Below are 15,777 nucleotides of genomic sequence, written 5' to 3'. Positions count from 1 at the left end.
GCTTCGTTCTGATATCCTTCCCTCTTTTTGGACAGAATCATCCAAATCTTGTTTCACTTCCTCCTCTTCCTGAAGGTGGGGAAGTCGAAGAAAGGACCGTTATCTCTAATGATAACCAAGAGGCCTCTCTTTTGTGGATGAACCCGCAGATTCTCGAAAATCTGCGGGATCTGCTCGAAAAGATGCTGCCTCTGAAGACACTACGTCGGCCCAATCTCCTCCTCCTGCTGATTCTCCAAAGAACAAAAGGAAGAGGGGTGATGTCGAAGATTCCGGGACTTCTAAACCCGAAGAAACTGCTCCTTTACCGCAAAAGGCAGTTTATGACCCATATCTGGCGAGTATCATTAGTTCGTAAGTTCCCTCTTTTATTTTCCTATTCGAAGAATTTTTGCTTGCCTTGCTTTTTATACTGCCACCCTTTTGTAATAGTGATGACGAGGAGGAAACGCCAGCTTTGGATGTGGCTGCTCGAACGAGTATGTCACATACCCTAGTCATTTCAGAGCCACGAGTTGAAGGAGAGGAATCTTCGCCTCCTCAACAAAACATCGGCGCTTCTACTCCTCCTTCGAGCCCCCGAGCCCCTTCACCGAAAAGGGCAAGGACGGAGATTGTCTCGGAGCCTACTCTCCAATTGAGTAACTCTTCGAACCTTCTCATGGAAGATGTAAGTTCTTTACTTTTTTGTCAGTGTCTATGTTTTCTCTGTTTGCTTCTGTGCATCACCATATTTTTCTCATACCCCCATTTTCTCTTTGTCTTCTCTTTTTGGTTAATAGCCTTTGATCAAGGATCTTCTTCGCATCGGTGCCCAATTTGTTGGGTACCGTGAATATGCGAATAAAGCTGAAGGTAATGCTATGCTCCTTCTGTTTGCCTCTGTTCTTTTGTTCCTTCTTTGTTGTCGAGATTTGTAACTATATTTATCTTCCATTGTAGAAAAACTGGCGGAAGCCAATGATCGTGCCAATACACTTGCTCAGCAATTAGAGCAAAGTGAAAAGGCTCGCAAAAAGGCTGAGTCAGATGCTATTGATGCGCGAGCAGAGGCTGATAAAGCCAAGGCTGACGCTGCTGGTGTCGAAGACCTTAGAAAGAGGCTTCACACCGCTGAAACTTCCCTGAGCGATCACATAGCCGCCCAGTCTGCTCGCGAGGAGGCGATCCGTAAGCGTTTAACGACGCAGAGTCGCCGCTTCGTAGGTAAGTACTGCTCATTATTCTTTTGTGTTTTCTTCTCTGCACTCGTTTGTTGCTCAATTTTTCCTTTCTTGACAGCTAGGACAGCTCAAGAGTTTCAACTTGATGAACCCGCCAATGATTCTCTTCTTGACGCCCTTTCACTCCTTGAAGTTCATGGATCAGAGGCACGCGAAGGCATTGATCAAGCTAAAGCGGGGTTGTCGCGGCTTTTCCCTTATTTCTTCCCCAAGAAAGAGGAACCCGCAACTTTCCTTGACCTCGCCAAGTGCTTCAATCCATCAGAAGATCTTGGGCTAAGGGTGCGTCATGAAAATATGAAGGTTGCCGTGGAAAATACTGTCGCCTTGGTTGCTCACAGCCAGCAGTCTATCGATTGGTCGAAAGTTGGCGACACTGATCAGATAGAACAGTCAAGGTGGAGGTCTTTGATCAAGGCAGCTAAGCCCAACACGAAGAAAATCCTGGCTTATATCGGGATCAAGCCATCTTCGACTCCTAGCTCATCAAAGCCGGAGGTCTAGTTGAATGCCTCTGCTTTTTCTTTTTTAGCATTCCTCTTTCTTTTGGCTTTGTCGCCGTAGTGTTATTGGCGAGAACTATTTCAGTATCCCTCTAGAAGGTCCTTCTTTTTGTAATAGACATGTATATACTATGGAGATGAATGAAAATCTATCTTTGCTCAGTGATTGATGTCGAAATATTTCTTTTTCCAGTTAATTTTTGACAATTATACGCCAGCTCCTGGTTCTTCCAATATTTTGCCTTCTCCCCCAAGGAAAATTCCTGCTGATGCTCCGACTGCCGAGGATTCCTTGCCGCAAGAATTAGACGAACTTCGACACCAACTTCAGTTCGTGAAGAAGCAATCGCTTGTGCTGATGGAGAAGGCTCGTAAATCATCTGAAGCCGAGGAAATTGCACTCCAACAAGTACAAACTGCCATTACTGAAAAGGACTCGTCGTTGTTCGAAGCTGACGCGGCTGCATCTCGAGAGAATTCTATGCTGCAGCTGCTAACAGATGCTAGCTTGGATATGGCGGGTAAGTTTCATTGTCTTTATCTCGCTTCTTCGTTTCCTTTGCTGCTTGCCTCCTCATTGCCCACTGAATTGTTTTATGAAACCATAGGTGCTTTTTTGGATCCTATAACTGAAGATGAACGTGTCGAGGCTCGCTCCAAAGTTCTCCTTCGGCTTGCACATGAACATGGATCAACTTTTTTGGGGTACACCTGAGCGGACCCGCCAAATCGTGAGATTTCAAGATCGTGCACTTCAGGTTCGCGAATATCTTGATTTCTGTACAAGGACTTTGTCTATGGTGTATGGTACCATGTTTCCTCGCAATAAGATGCCAGAAACCCTTCCTGCATTGATGGACAAATTTCGAGATGCTCCTCGCATCCACGGCTTTGTACGAGCCCAACTAGCTGCTGGTGCAAGGTTTGCGATGATCATGATAAAGATTTGCTACCCGAAGTTAGATGTAGGGCAAATTGTCCCAAAGTGCCTGGAGAAGATGTCGAAGAGGAAGAGGAACTTCGGCAAGTATGATGACATAGTTACTCCTGTTGCTGAAGACATGATGGATGAACTTCTTCGGATGGACTCCGAATTCTTCGTGAAGGGTAGCTATGCTGAGCATAGTACTCGCACTGTAAATAATGAGCGCTTAACCATAGATAATATATTGGGAAATCCTTGATACTTATTCCGAACTTTGTATCCTGTATAGATGAGCTATATTGTAAAGTCATTGTATTTTATTTTTATCGCCAAGCCCCCGGGCGTTTTGATTGCAGTGTCTTTTGTTTATTATCATGCGAGGTTGTCCCAAGGCAAGATAATATACACTGTATACTATTTTTGTGGGTGTAAGCCCCCGAGTCTTTTGTTGATCACTATTTTGTCTGTATCTCTTTTTATTTTGGCGAGGTATGTTTACCAAGGCAACATGCTTCTTTTGCGTTTGTCGACACTGTGTTTATATATATATTGTATCATGTAGGGGAAAACCCCTGATCTTGTCGAGAAGAAGATATATAATTCCACTATCTTTATTATATTGCAGCACCACGAGCCCGCCTCATTAAAAACCTTTCCCGGCCCCACTCGGTGCCCCGAAAAAGGAAAAGAGTGCGTCTGAAAACTCGTGGGCATTTCAGTACATTGATGCTTTACAAAGGAAGACTATATTTTCGACACCTAGGCGTAGAAACGCCTGAGCTGTGCCACATTCCAGGGATTTGGCTCGTCAGTCCCTGTCTTCTTGTCTTTGATTCTGTATGCTCCTCCTTCGATTACTTCTGTGACGATGTAAGGTCCAAGCCATGGTGATTCGAGTTTTTCGTGACTTTTCTGGTTGAGCCGCAGAACTAAGTCACCAACTTGAAAAGACCTTGGCCGCAATCGTCGACTGTGATAGTTTTTCAGGTCCTGCTGATATTTGGCGACTCTTGACAGGACTTCGTCTCGAGCTTCATCGAGTGCATCGACATCATCTTCCAAAGCTTTTCTTGATGTTTCTTCGTTATATTCTGTGACTCTTGGAGAATCGTGCTCTATTTCTATTGGCAGAACTGCTTCGGCGCCATGAACCAGAAAGAACGGTGTTTCCTGTGTCGCCGTATTTGGTGTTGTTCGGATACTCCACAACACGCTTTGTAACTCCTCCGGCCAGGTATGTCGAGCTTTTTCCAATGGTCCTAGCAGGCGTTTCTTGATGCCATTGCAGATGATGCCATTGGCCTTTTCGACTTGTCCATTGGTCTGAGGATGCGCGACAGACGCAAAACTCAATTTGATGCCTACTTCTGCGCAGTATGCTTTGAACTCCTTGGACGTGAAATTGCTGCCGTTGTCTGTCACAATACTGTGAGGAACTCCAAATCTGAATACGATGCTTTTCACGAACTTAATCGCTGACGCGCCGTCCGGTGAATTTATCGGCTTTGCTTCGATCCATTTTGTAAACTTGTCGACTGACAACAAGCATATACTCATAACCTCCTGGCGAAGCTTTGTGTAGTTTTCCCACCATGTCAAGACCCCATTGAGCAAAAGGCCAAGATAGTGGGATTGGCATAAGTTCTGCGGCAGGAGAGTGAGGTCTTGCCGCAAATCTTTGACACGCGTCGCAAGTGCGCACTATTTCCTTTGCGTCTTCGATTGCTGTGAGCCAATAGAATCCTGCTCTGAAAACCTTTGCTGCGATGGCTCTGCTGCTCGCGTGGTGTCCGCATATCCCTTCATGCACGTCCTTTAGGATGATCCTTCCTTCTTCGGGTGTAACACACCGTTGTAGCACACCCGAAATACTGCGTTTGTACAGTTCCCCTTTTACCACAGTAAAAGCTTTTGATCGCCTAATTATTCTCCTTGCTTCGACTGGATCATCGGGTAATGTTTTCCGGAGGATATAGGATATGTAAGCCTGCATCCAAGGGACTTGCACCATCATGACTAGCTCTTGCTCTTCTTCTTCTTCTTCTGCTGTGTCCTTAGTGACAGTCGAGGTTTTCTCTTTCTTCTCCTTTTTTGTTTTTGCTGGCTTGGTTGATCTTTCGCTTATTTCTTCCCAAAACACACCTGGAGGGATTGCGAGGCATTGTGACCCGATGTTTGCGAGAACGTCGGCTTCATCGTTGCTCATCCTGCTGATGTGGTTTACCTCACAACCATCGAATAGCTTCTCCAGCTCATTGTACACCTCCTTGTATGCTATCATACTCTCGTTGATCGCGTCGCATTGGTTCATTACTTGCTGTGCTACCAACCGTGAGTCGCCGAAAATTTTCAGTCGGGTTGCACCGCAGCTTTCGCCATCTTCATCCCGTGTATGAGAGCTTCATATTCTGCTTCATTGTTAGATGCGTTTGGGAACGTCATCCGCAGAACATACTTCAACTTGTCGCCTTCGAGTGAAACTAATATCACGCCTGCTCCGGCACCTTCCAATCTCTTGGACCCGTCGAAGTTCATGGTCCAGGTTCTCGATAAATCTGGGGGTCCTGTGTTTTGTAGCTCCATCCACTCTGCAATGAAATCTGGTAAGACCTGCGATTTTATTGCTTTTTCTTTTTTCGTACGTGATGTCCCGAGGGGAAAGTTCTATTCCCCAAAGGGAGACACGACCCGTAGCTTCTGGATTGTTCAGTATATTTGATAAGGGAGCTTCATTGACCACTATTATCGGGTGAGCCGAAAAATAGTGCCGCAATTTTCTTGCTGTCGTGAATACTCCATATGCTAGCTTTTGATATTGCGGGTACCGCTGTTTTGACGGCGACAGTACTTCGCTGATGAAATATACTGGCCTTTGAACTCCATGAAGCTTGCCTTCTTCTTCCCTTTCGACCACTAAAGCCGTGCTGACCACCTGAGGTGTGGCTGCAATGTACAAGAGGAGAGGTTCTTTCTCCTTTGGCGCCACCAATACCGGTGGTGTCGAGATTGCTCGCTTGAGATTTTCGAAGGCTCTGTCTGCTTCCTCGTTCCATTGAAATTTTTCCCCTTGCTTGATCAACGCGTAAAACGGCAGCGCCTTTTCTCCTAGCCTGGCGACGAATCCGCTAAAGCTGCGACTCGCCCCGTTAGCCGTTGTATTTCTTTCAACTTTGTTGGCTTTCTCATCGTAACGATGGCCTGTATTTTTTCGGGATTAGCTTCAATCCCCCTTGCTGATACTAAAAACCCGAGAAGTTCTCCTGCGGGTACTCCAAAAGAGCACTTTGTTGGGTTCAGCTTGAGGCAGAACTTGTCGAGGTTGTCGAAGGTTTCTTTTAGATCTTCGATCAACGTTGACCCTTTCTTTGATGTTATTACGACATCGTCGATATAGACTTGTACATTTTTCCCAATCTGTGTTGCTAGGCATTTCTGCATCATCCGCTGATATGTTGCTCCCGCGTTTTTCAGACCAAAGGGCATTGTTTTGTAGCAAAACACGCCGTAAGGTGTGATGAACGCTGTCTTGGCTTCATCTTCTTCTTTTAATCTGATCTGGTTATAACCAGAATATGCGTCCAGGAAGGAAAGACGTTCGCATCCTGCCGTGGAGTCGATGATTTGATCGATCCTCGGGAGGGAAAGTGATCCTTGGGACAATGTTTATTGAGACACGTAAAGTCGACGCACATGCGAAGGACTATTGTGTGTTTTTTCGGCACCATCCTTGGGTTGGCTACCCAAGTGGCTTCGGTAGATATTTCTCTGATAAATCCAGCATCTTTGAGTCGATCTATTTCAGATAACATGGCTTTGCGGCTAGGCTCCGAGAAACGCCGCAAAGGTTGCTTTACTGGTCTTGCGAGAGGGTCCAAATTGAGGTGGTGCTCGGCAAGTTCCCTGGGTACTCCTGGCATGTCAGCTGGACACCATGCGAAGATTCTCCAGTGCTCACGGAGGAACTCGACGAGCGCGCTTTCCTATGCGACATCCATGTTTGCGGCAATGGACGTCGTTTTCTTTGGGTCTGTCGGGTGGATTTGTACCTCTTTTGAATCTTTATTTATATTGAAAGTTGGCTCCTTAGATCTTCCTACCTCTGGTAGCACATCATAATCAGTGAGCCTAGGTGCCGCATATTCTGCTTGCATCCCGAAAGTTTCGACGGTCGATGGAAATCTTTGTCGCACTTATCGGCCGGTGCAAAGCTTCCTTTGATTGTGATAGGTCCCTTAGGCCCGGGCAACCTCCACAACGAGATATGTATAATGCGGCACCGCCATGAACTCTGGCGTACGCTGGTCGTCCCAACAAAGCGTGATATTGCGACGGGAAATCCACAACTTCGAACTCCGGGTTCTCTATTACGTAGTTTTCTCGGGTTCCAAACTGAACGTCGAGGTTGATCTTGCCCAATGGGTAACTTGGCTTCTCTGGTGTGATCCCATGAAAGCGTGTGTCAGTTGGTTTCAAGTTTGCCAGGGATATGTTCATCTTCCTCAATGTGTCTGCATACATGAGGTTTAGACTGCTGCCGCCATCTATGAAAACTCGCGACACGTCGAACCCAGCAATTACTGCGGGTAGAATAAGTGCTGATTGTCCTGGTCGAGGAACTTGCTGCGGATGATCCGCGATTGTGAAGCCTATGTCTTGCCCTGACCAATTTAGATACTCGATTGTTGGTGTAGGCATCTTCTCCGCCATAAACACTTGTCGAGATATGACCTTCTGCGCCACTGTTGGACGGCCTAGCTTTCTGAATCATCAAAACTGCGCCATTGGAATTGGGATCGACATATGGGGGTGGTTGTGGTGCTGCCGCTATTCTAAGCTGGTGTCGATTTTCTTCGGTTATTGCGGGAGGAGGTGGAAGGTGAATCTCGCTCCTTGGTTCCCGAGGATTTCTGTTATTTGCCTGGGCATTTGCGATTCCTGCGGCTCGCAGCATTGCCTGAAAATTGCGGCAGTCTTTCCGGAGATGTCTCGACTGTCTCTTTCCATTGTTGTCGAGGTAAAAGTGCATTTGACACGGACCGTTCATCATCTCTTCGGGAGACACGTAAGGTCTCTGAATTCTTGGTCCACTATTTTGTCTGTTGCCGCGAAAATCACCTCTATTGTCGCCTTGTTGCTCGTTGCTCCTTTGATAATCATCTCGACTATTTCCACCAGGGTTTCCTCGAAAACCAGCTGATATGTGGCCGGGAGCATCGTTGTTGTAGAACTGGCGAGAAAATCGCCTTCTATTTTGATAATTTCGACTACGATCCTCTTCTGGCGACCTGTGTCGTTTGTTGTATATTGCGTCTTCTCCGTCTGCCCACTTGTTAGCGATTTCCATCAACGCTGAGATTGTCTTGGGATTAGTTCTCCCCAAGTCCTCGACGAAGTCTGCTCGTCGGATTCCTGCCACGAACGCATCTATTGCCCTCTCGTCAGATATGTCTTCTGCCGAGTTCTTGATAATGTTCCACCGCTGTATATATTTTCTCATCGACTCGTCATGTTTTTGTCGACACGCTCGTAATTCTTCCAACGACGCGGGTTTTTTGCAGGTGGATCGGAAGTTCTTCACGAAGATGTCCTCAAAGGTTTCCCAGCTGTCGATGGAGTTCAAAGGGAGTTTCTTTATCCAAGATCTTGCGGCACCACTCAGGTGAACTTGGATACTTTGCATAGCTGTTGCTCTGGTTCCTCCTACCAGTTTCACCATCTCGAGATAATCCACGAGCCAATCCTCGGGATCTTGCAGGCCGTCGAACTTCTTGAAATTCTCGGGTAACTTGAACCCTTTTGGGACTCGAGTTTTTCGCACTCTTCTCGTAAAGCACGGGAGCCCACACATATCTTCGTCGGCAAGCTGCGGCGAGTGCCGACGGTCCCTCCTTTCTTGTCGCGCTCTGTCCACCCTTACTTGGACTGCTGTGTCTCTTGCTCCACTTGCTCTTGGTGGGTCTTGAACTGTTGCGGTATGTCGTGGACTATTTTGTCTGGGATTTTCTTCGGGAGGCGTTGTTGCAAACGCTGTTCCCATAACCCCTACTCCAGCCATTGCCATATTGAACAATGGTTCTCTCGGGTCCCCAGGAGGTGGTCTGGACGCTAAGATGTATGCTTGTGTTGCCATGTAACCTGCCTCTGGCGTTTTCGGGATGATATTTCCTCTTTCGTCAATCGACATAAAGGACATGTCGAGATTTTGGATTATGTTTCCTCTTTCTGATTCAGGTATGTTTTGCAGTCGAGACATTGCTCTCCTCCGAGCTTCTCTGTGACTATCTCCTGTATTTCCTGAAAGGCGACTTAAATCTGCCGGCGTACGCTGATGCGAAGGCTGCTTCTTTTCTCCTATTCAAGGATGCTGTCTGTTTTTCCAACTCTCTGCTTACTCGAGCAAGTCTATATTGATATGCTTGAAGTTCTTGTGCAGTAGCGGTGTTGGTCATGGGTTCTGAACCATCCATGGCTTTCGCGGCCCTATCCCACGCACTTTGCGGGAGCTGTACTCTTGCGCGAGTTGTGGTTCCAGGATATTTGGTGCCTAGACCATGTCTGAGATCAGCGGGATCGACGTATGGATTTCCCAATTCGTCGAAAGCCTCTGATGTTGGCGGGTCTGATGTGCCTGCCCCTTCTACCACATAGATCTGATGATATTTTGTGTATTGATTTTTGTCGGGACTGGTGACACCATCATATAGAGTGGTGAAGACCTTTCCGATGGCAGCGGACTTGTCGATGAAGTTGAAGTCTGTCGACGCCGTCGTAGTCGTCTGCTTATAAAGGAGTCCGCGAGATGACTCGAAGGATGTGTTGCTTGAAGATCTTGGCGAGCTTTCCGCTTGCCTTGTTGTCGACGAAATATGTCGACGAAAACTCCTCGTCAGTCGACGAAAAGTTGGAGTCGACCGCTGAAAATTCCGACGAGATCGGAACTTCGAGACGGTAGGATCCTTCCTTGTTGACGCCAAATCGGAATTCTCCGAACGTCATGACGATGGGCTCCTCCAGATAGGCACATGCATCCATACGGGAGGGCGGGTGAGGAATAAAATTGAATAGATCAGTTTTTCCCTTGTTACCTCGATCCATCGCGTTGCTTGCTGTTGATGATGTCGAAGATCTTGAACGTGCCATCGAGATCAGATCCTTGCAGCCTCTAATTCCCACAGACGGCGCCAATTGACAAAGGATCAATTTGTCAATGCCTACAGATTGTAGACTAGGGTTTTGCTAGAAGTAGAGGGCAAGTAGATCTCGAAGGTTTTAGGCGAAAAGTACTCGGCGATTATGAAAACTAGGGTTATGTTGACAGTAGATTCGATCCTTTCTTTGTCCCTCGACTCCCCCTTATATAGGAGGTGGAGCCGAGGGTTTCGTATTGTACAAGTTACAGAGTTCGGGACGGTTTCTAACTCGTCCCGCCAGTTTACAAATAATACTTCCTATTACAACTCTAGCTTTCCTTAATACATCTTGGGCTCCCGAATCTTCTTATTCTTCGGATAGTGGGCCTTCAGTAAACCCCGGGTACCATCTTTGGCAGGCCCATTTGGGGTGCCTATGTCACCTAGACTAGCCCTAATCTACTCCGGCGCGTCACCTCAACCAACTCCGGCCGGCTATTCCGGCAGAGTGGCCTTGGATCGGCCCGGCCAAGGGTGGGGGAAGACCAGGTACTGTAGCCGCTTGAGAGTTGGGGAGAGCCTGAATACAATTGTGGAGCATTAGTAGAAATCTCTTTCCTTTTGTGCGTTCTCCATGTGGTAACACCTAAGTACTAACTACATTGTTCATACCATCTCAATTCATGTGGGATTCAACTTTTCAACATGGCATGATCATGCGTTTTTTGTCCAATCCTTCATTTTAGGATTTTGCAGGCCAAGGACGCTCTTATGTGATCCGCGCTCAAAACAGATGTATGCTTGAATGATACTAGCATGTATTTATTGCGACAGGTTCTTGCTGTGGAGACCAACTTTACCTGAACAAAGACTTGGTTGCCAGTTACATGCCACCCTCAAAGAAAGAAATCAAATTTACAGGGCGTAGAAAAACAAATTCACCTGACATATCAACAAGTGAAGACCAAATTTATTATCTGCTTGCTACGACAAATACCATCACAGCAAGAAATCATACAGAAGTTTACACTTTCAAGAAAAGAATGTTGAAACATTCATCTAGTGCTACACGGAAACACTTTGCAAGCCATTCAACATTGTATAGAGGTGTATGGATTTCTAGCATAGAGAAGTTTTGAAAATAAATCAACAAATAGAAATTGTGTGGTGTTTTCCCACTTGCATTAGTGGTTCAACCTAGATCCAAAATATCCACCTACTTATGTCCAGAAAGAATGAACAATCCAAACTAGTGATAGTTTATACTTGTTTCGATAATTGATTTGAACATAACAGCATATTTTACAGCAAGTATACATGTTCGGATGAACGGTGTAGGAAAACATGACATATCTTTTTTTTGGAGCAACCGGCAGGAGCACTACATTAAGCAAGAGGGAAAACTATACAAATGTACAAGGGGGCATGTTTGTTAACAGGTGTAAAACATGCGAGAAACCACCAAAGAGAAACCAAAAACTTGGCCCTAATATGGGTCGGCCGGGATGGTCTGCCTATTGCCGGCAAAGGCAAGCTCTCTCTGCGCGATGTCCTCTCTTACGAGCGAAGCCACCTCAAGAAAGGTAAGGCGCCGCCCGGTGAAAATACGTCTGTTTCTTTTCTTTCAGGCGTTCCAAAGGACGTATAGGAGACGTCCGCTCAGGCGACGCTTGTTCTCCCCGGACTTGCCATTGATGATCTCATCCCACCAAGCCGAGGTGGAGCTCAAGGTTTGACCATGTTGGACGGGGTCAACAGAGTAGTCCTGCTGGATGCAGGTCCAGATGGCCGAAGTGAAGGGGCAATCCTTGCAAAGGTGATCGGCGGTTTCCATGGCAGATAAACATAGGGGGAAAACTGGGTCATGCGGCCATCCCCTAATGGCAAGCATGTCCGCGGTGAGGAGCTTCCGGTGTAGGGCGAGCCAGGCGAAGAGCTTGCATTTTGGCTCGGCGTGCGCCGACCAAATCTTCTTGGCATCGAACCTGGGAAAGGATCCCAGAAACTGCACGTGGTATGCCGAGCTGGCGGAGTAGACACCGTCAATGCTGAGCTTCCAGGTAATTGAATCAGCCACCGTCCGGGTGAGCTGCGTATGCGCGATAACATCCCAAACCTGCAGGTCCAGCTGAACAGGCGTTGAAAGCCTAGCAATGGAGCGAATCCAGTTGTCGTTTTGCAGCTCTTTGGCCACCAATCTCCCTTTTCTGTAGGCCACCTTGTAAACATGACATATCTAGCTTTCTTCTGATGCCCAGTGGTTCCTCACTGCCAAAGATCTGTTTGCTTGACGTTGTAGCCTCCACCCAAAGCCAAAGGCCACATTGTGCACAGTAAGGATAGAGGTGTCTGGATGAAGGGCCTATGAGAATATATGATATATCTAGCTTGCAAGGGTATTTTGAGTAGGGTAAGTTGTGTCAGCCACATTTGGCCAAAAATCATGAAATGAAGTTTAAAAATGCACCAATTCATTTGTCTCAACGGCATTTGTGATTGTTACATTCATCGGCTTAAAAAGATTGTATGAATTTAAGGTATGCTAGTAGTACCACAAAATTATGCTTTACAAATGGGAGGTATGCTAGTATTACAACTTACTTGTGCTTTGCCGATTTGTTTGTACTAACAAATAGTCAGGAAACCATATTGCATCAAATGATTCAGAACCCTTTGCCGATTTGTTTGTAGTAACAAATAGTCAGGAAACCATATTGCATCAAATAATTCAGAACTGTCAACAGACTACAGCCCAGCACTTGTCAGGTGCTACAAATATTCAGTACATCAGCCTAGCACCTGTCAGGTACTACAAATATTCGAGTAAACCGTATTACATTAAGCGATTCAGAACTGTCAACACACAACAACCTACCAGTTGTCAGACACTACTATTTACCCAAGTTTTCTCTTGTTGAATCGATCGACAAAAACAGCAACCTGCCTAACAGTTTTTGTGGCCTCCGTCTCTAAAAAAGTGATAATAGAGTTTCTGCAAGGTAATCTCAGTGCATAGATGAATAAGCAAGTGCAGACGAAGCAACTTTAAACATTGACAAAAAAATAAATCATAAATCCTATTTGTATAACCAAGGAGTAGAGAACAAAGATGTCTTAATAAGTGACGACCTAATTACAGCTTAGTGTGTCATATTGTTGAACTTACTTTTCATGTCCATATTAATTTCCCAAAGACGACTTAATAAGTGACGACCAGCATCACTCTTTCATATCTGAAGTCTGAACCATGGGAATGAAGAAGTAAAAATATTAGCAATGCTTAATAACTGAACTATTACAGAGCAACAACACAATGAGTTGCATGTTTAAAACATGCATCACATAAGCTCCACTCTACATGTAGAAAGCAAGAAATGGTGATGCAGTTAAAACAATATAAAGCCAAACGAAGAGAATTGGCGCACTCACTAATAACAACAGAAAAAACTAACTATGTTGCTAAATGCAAATGATTTAGTAACTCGTTAATAATAATTCATACTATAGTTAGATTTACTATAATCTAGAACACTATGGATTTATATGTAGCAATTGAGGAAAAGTATTTCTTACCTTGGGCAAGTACATGTCTGCAGCCATATTAAGAAAATGGCAGCATTTAGGAAATACTAACTACAGGAGCTCAATTGAAAAAATAAACAAAAAATTGAGTGAGGGGAAGGATAACAGCTATTAAAAGCAGATATATTAAGCCATGAAACTTTCCAATGAGGGATAAACAAGTAATCTTTGACTAAAGAGTCCAAACTTTGGCCCTGCAAGTTTACCAAGTAAGTGAAATCACGGATTAATAATTTTACCAATGGGTGAGATGTCCACAGAACTCCCATTCCTCCAAACTGTTGAAACAACAATTATTTAAAATTGTTAATTGGCACAAAACGCACCTTCTCTAAAAGCTTAGTTCGTTGAACAAAATTTTATAGCAAATGTGAGGGTGAAAGCACATCATTCCCTTCACTGCCTTAAGCAGAAAGAAGTTTTTAGAATTCTTCAATAGAACTCTTAAGTGATGACAACTAGTTTCTAAGTCACAATTTTTAAATATCTTGGCCCAAGGTACTAGCTGATTGGGTCTCATTTTCCCTCTCTCATTGGTGCATGTAGCCCCTTTCTCTCCCTCATTGGTGCATGCATTTTTTTCTCTCCCTTATTGGTGCATGCAACCCCTTTCTCTCCCTGATTAAATAAAATTATGTCTTAGAAGTGGGGGTTATGAGACAAATAGTTTTTGGCAATATGCCTTACACTCTAGGACGGAGGAAGTAGTATAGTAGTTATGAGGAGATCCGTACACTTTTTTTATAAGAAAACAAAACTTCCATGTTTGCATTTTTGTGTCTCTTATCTTTTTTCTTTTTGAACACAAGTGGGCTTTTATAGAAATCCATGTGGCAGGGAAAGACCCCTTAACATCTCTTGCCCTAAGAAACCTAACATTTGAAGAAGAGGCCCTCTACTTTGCAAAAAACACCCTGACTAAGAAGTAGAAAAAGCAATCAAGTCCAAAGGTGTCTCTTCCACCCAACGCCGGCGAACTCCAGGCGTTTCCACCGAGCTCCGAGCGCAGCAAGCTCGAACGCTCTTGTCCGACGACCAGATCAAGCCCATGGCTACCGCTGGAAGGTCGGGGACGAACCACTTGACCATCCAACAACGTCGAGCTCCAGCAGCTGATCAGCAGGGCCTCCGCCATGGAGGTAGAAGATGGGCCACCGTCTTGGCCGAGGATCACGGTGACGAACACAATCACCGTGTGTTGCGCGCGAGGAAGAATCGCTCCAGGATGCTTCTAAGAAGATTGGTGAACAACAGCTTCGTCTGGAATCCCCTCAGCATCTCCACCACCACGATGGCCAGAGAGGGCAAGATCCAAGACAAACCTGCCCAGATCTCGTGAGCCGAGGATGAGCTTTATTGGGGAGGCCGCCGGAGCACTGATGCTGCCCGCCTTCGGCTCCGACCAACGGAGCACCACGAGCAGCAGCAGCACCGCCGCAGGCTACGAAGAGCAGCTCGATCTCCACCGCCACCACCTCCCTACGGGCATGACGCCAATATCCACAGGGGTAAACCAGGAAAAACTAGAGGAGGACGAAGCCTAGACTAACCCTAATCTACTCCGACGCGTCACCGCAACCAACTCCGGTCGGCTATTCTGGCGGAGCGGCCTTGGATCGGCCCGGCCTGAGAGAGGAGACGACCAAGCTATTGTAGCAGCACGAGAGGGAGAAAGGGGGGAAATGACGGGGCATTGATCTTGTGTCTCTTATCGAGATTTTCAATACGGTTGGCAATACGTGCAACGCATGGAGTCATCCGTGGCAACTTAGCCATCTATCGATGAACGAAAATGGTTACCTTTAAGAGAGATGATGTGGAGGAAGTTATCACATCGACACTACTAACTAAGGCAAATAGGAGCATTCATGCTCCATGAAAACTATGTTTGAAAGTTCACATAAATTACCAAAAAAAAGTTACGTTGGGAAGGTGATGTACGGAGTACTATAAACATCTAAAATTCAAAGTTCAATCTAATATTTATTTGGAAGGTAATGAAGAAAGCAAATTGTTGATGATGTCGATATCGTAATGTTTGTCACTTTCATTGTTGGACTTGATTTTGTCCCTCAAGGTCTCAAGGAGAGGATGGAGCGATAAGAGTTGGAGAGTCGGAGGAAAGCACTCAAGGTACATCCAAACAATAGTTCAAGGATGGGGACTTTGTTATCATTCTTTTCTTCATTTTCTACCAAATAAGGGCTAGTTGAATAGGATAACCTAATCAGATATCCAACAAAAATTATTTTTTCTTAAACATGTGGCTTTTTATAAATAGCAGGCTTGTTTTTCCCAATTTAACTGAGTGATAATAAAACACAAATGGGAAATTTCCTAATAATATACAGTAAAAAGTAATATTCTGGCTAACTGCTTCCCCACAGAAAGAAAAAAAAAATCAAACATGATGC

The sequence above is a fragment of the Lolium rigidum genome, chromosome 1 (assembly GCF_022539505.1).
Source record: "Lolium rigidum isolate FL_2022 chromosome 1, APGP_CSIRO_Lrig_0.1, whole genome shotgun sequence".
Lineage (NCBI taxonomy): Eukaryota > Viridiplantae > Streptophyta > Magnoliopsida > Poales > Poaceae > Lolium > Lolium rigidum.
This window is presented reverse-complemented; position numbering follows the sequence as displayed.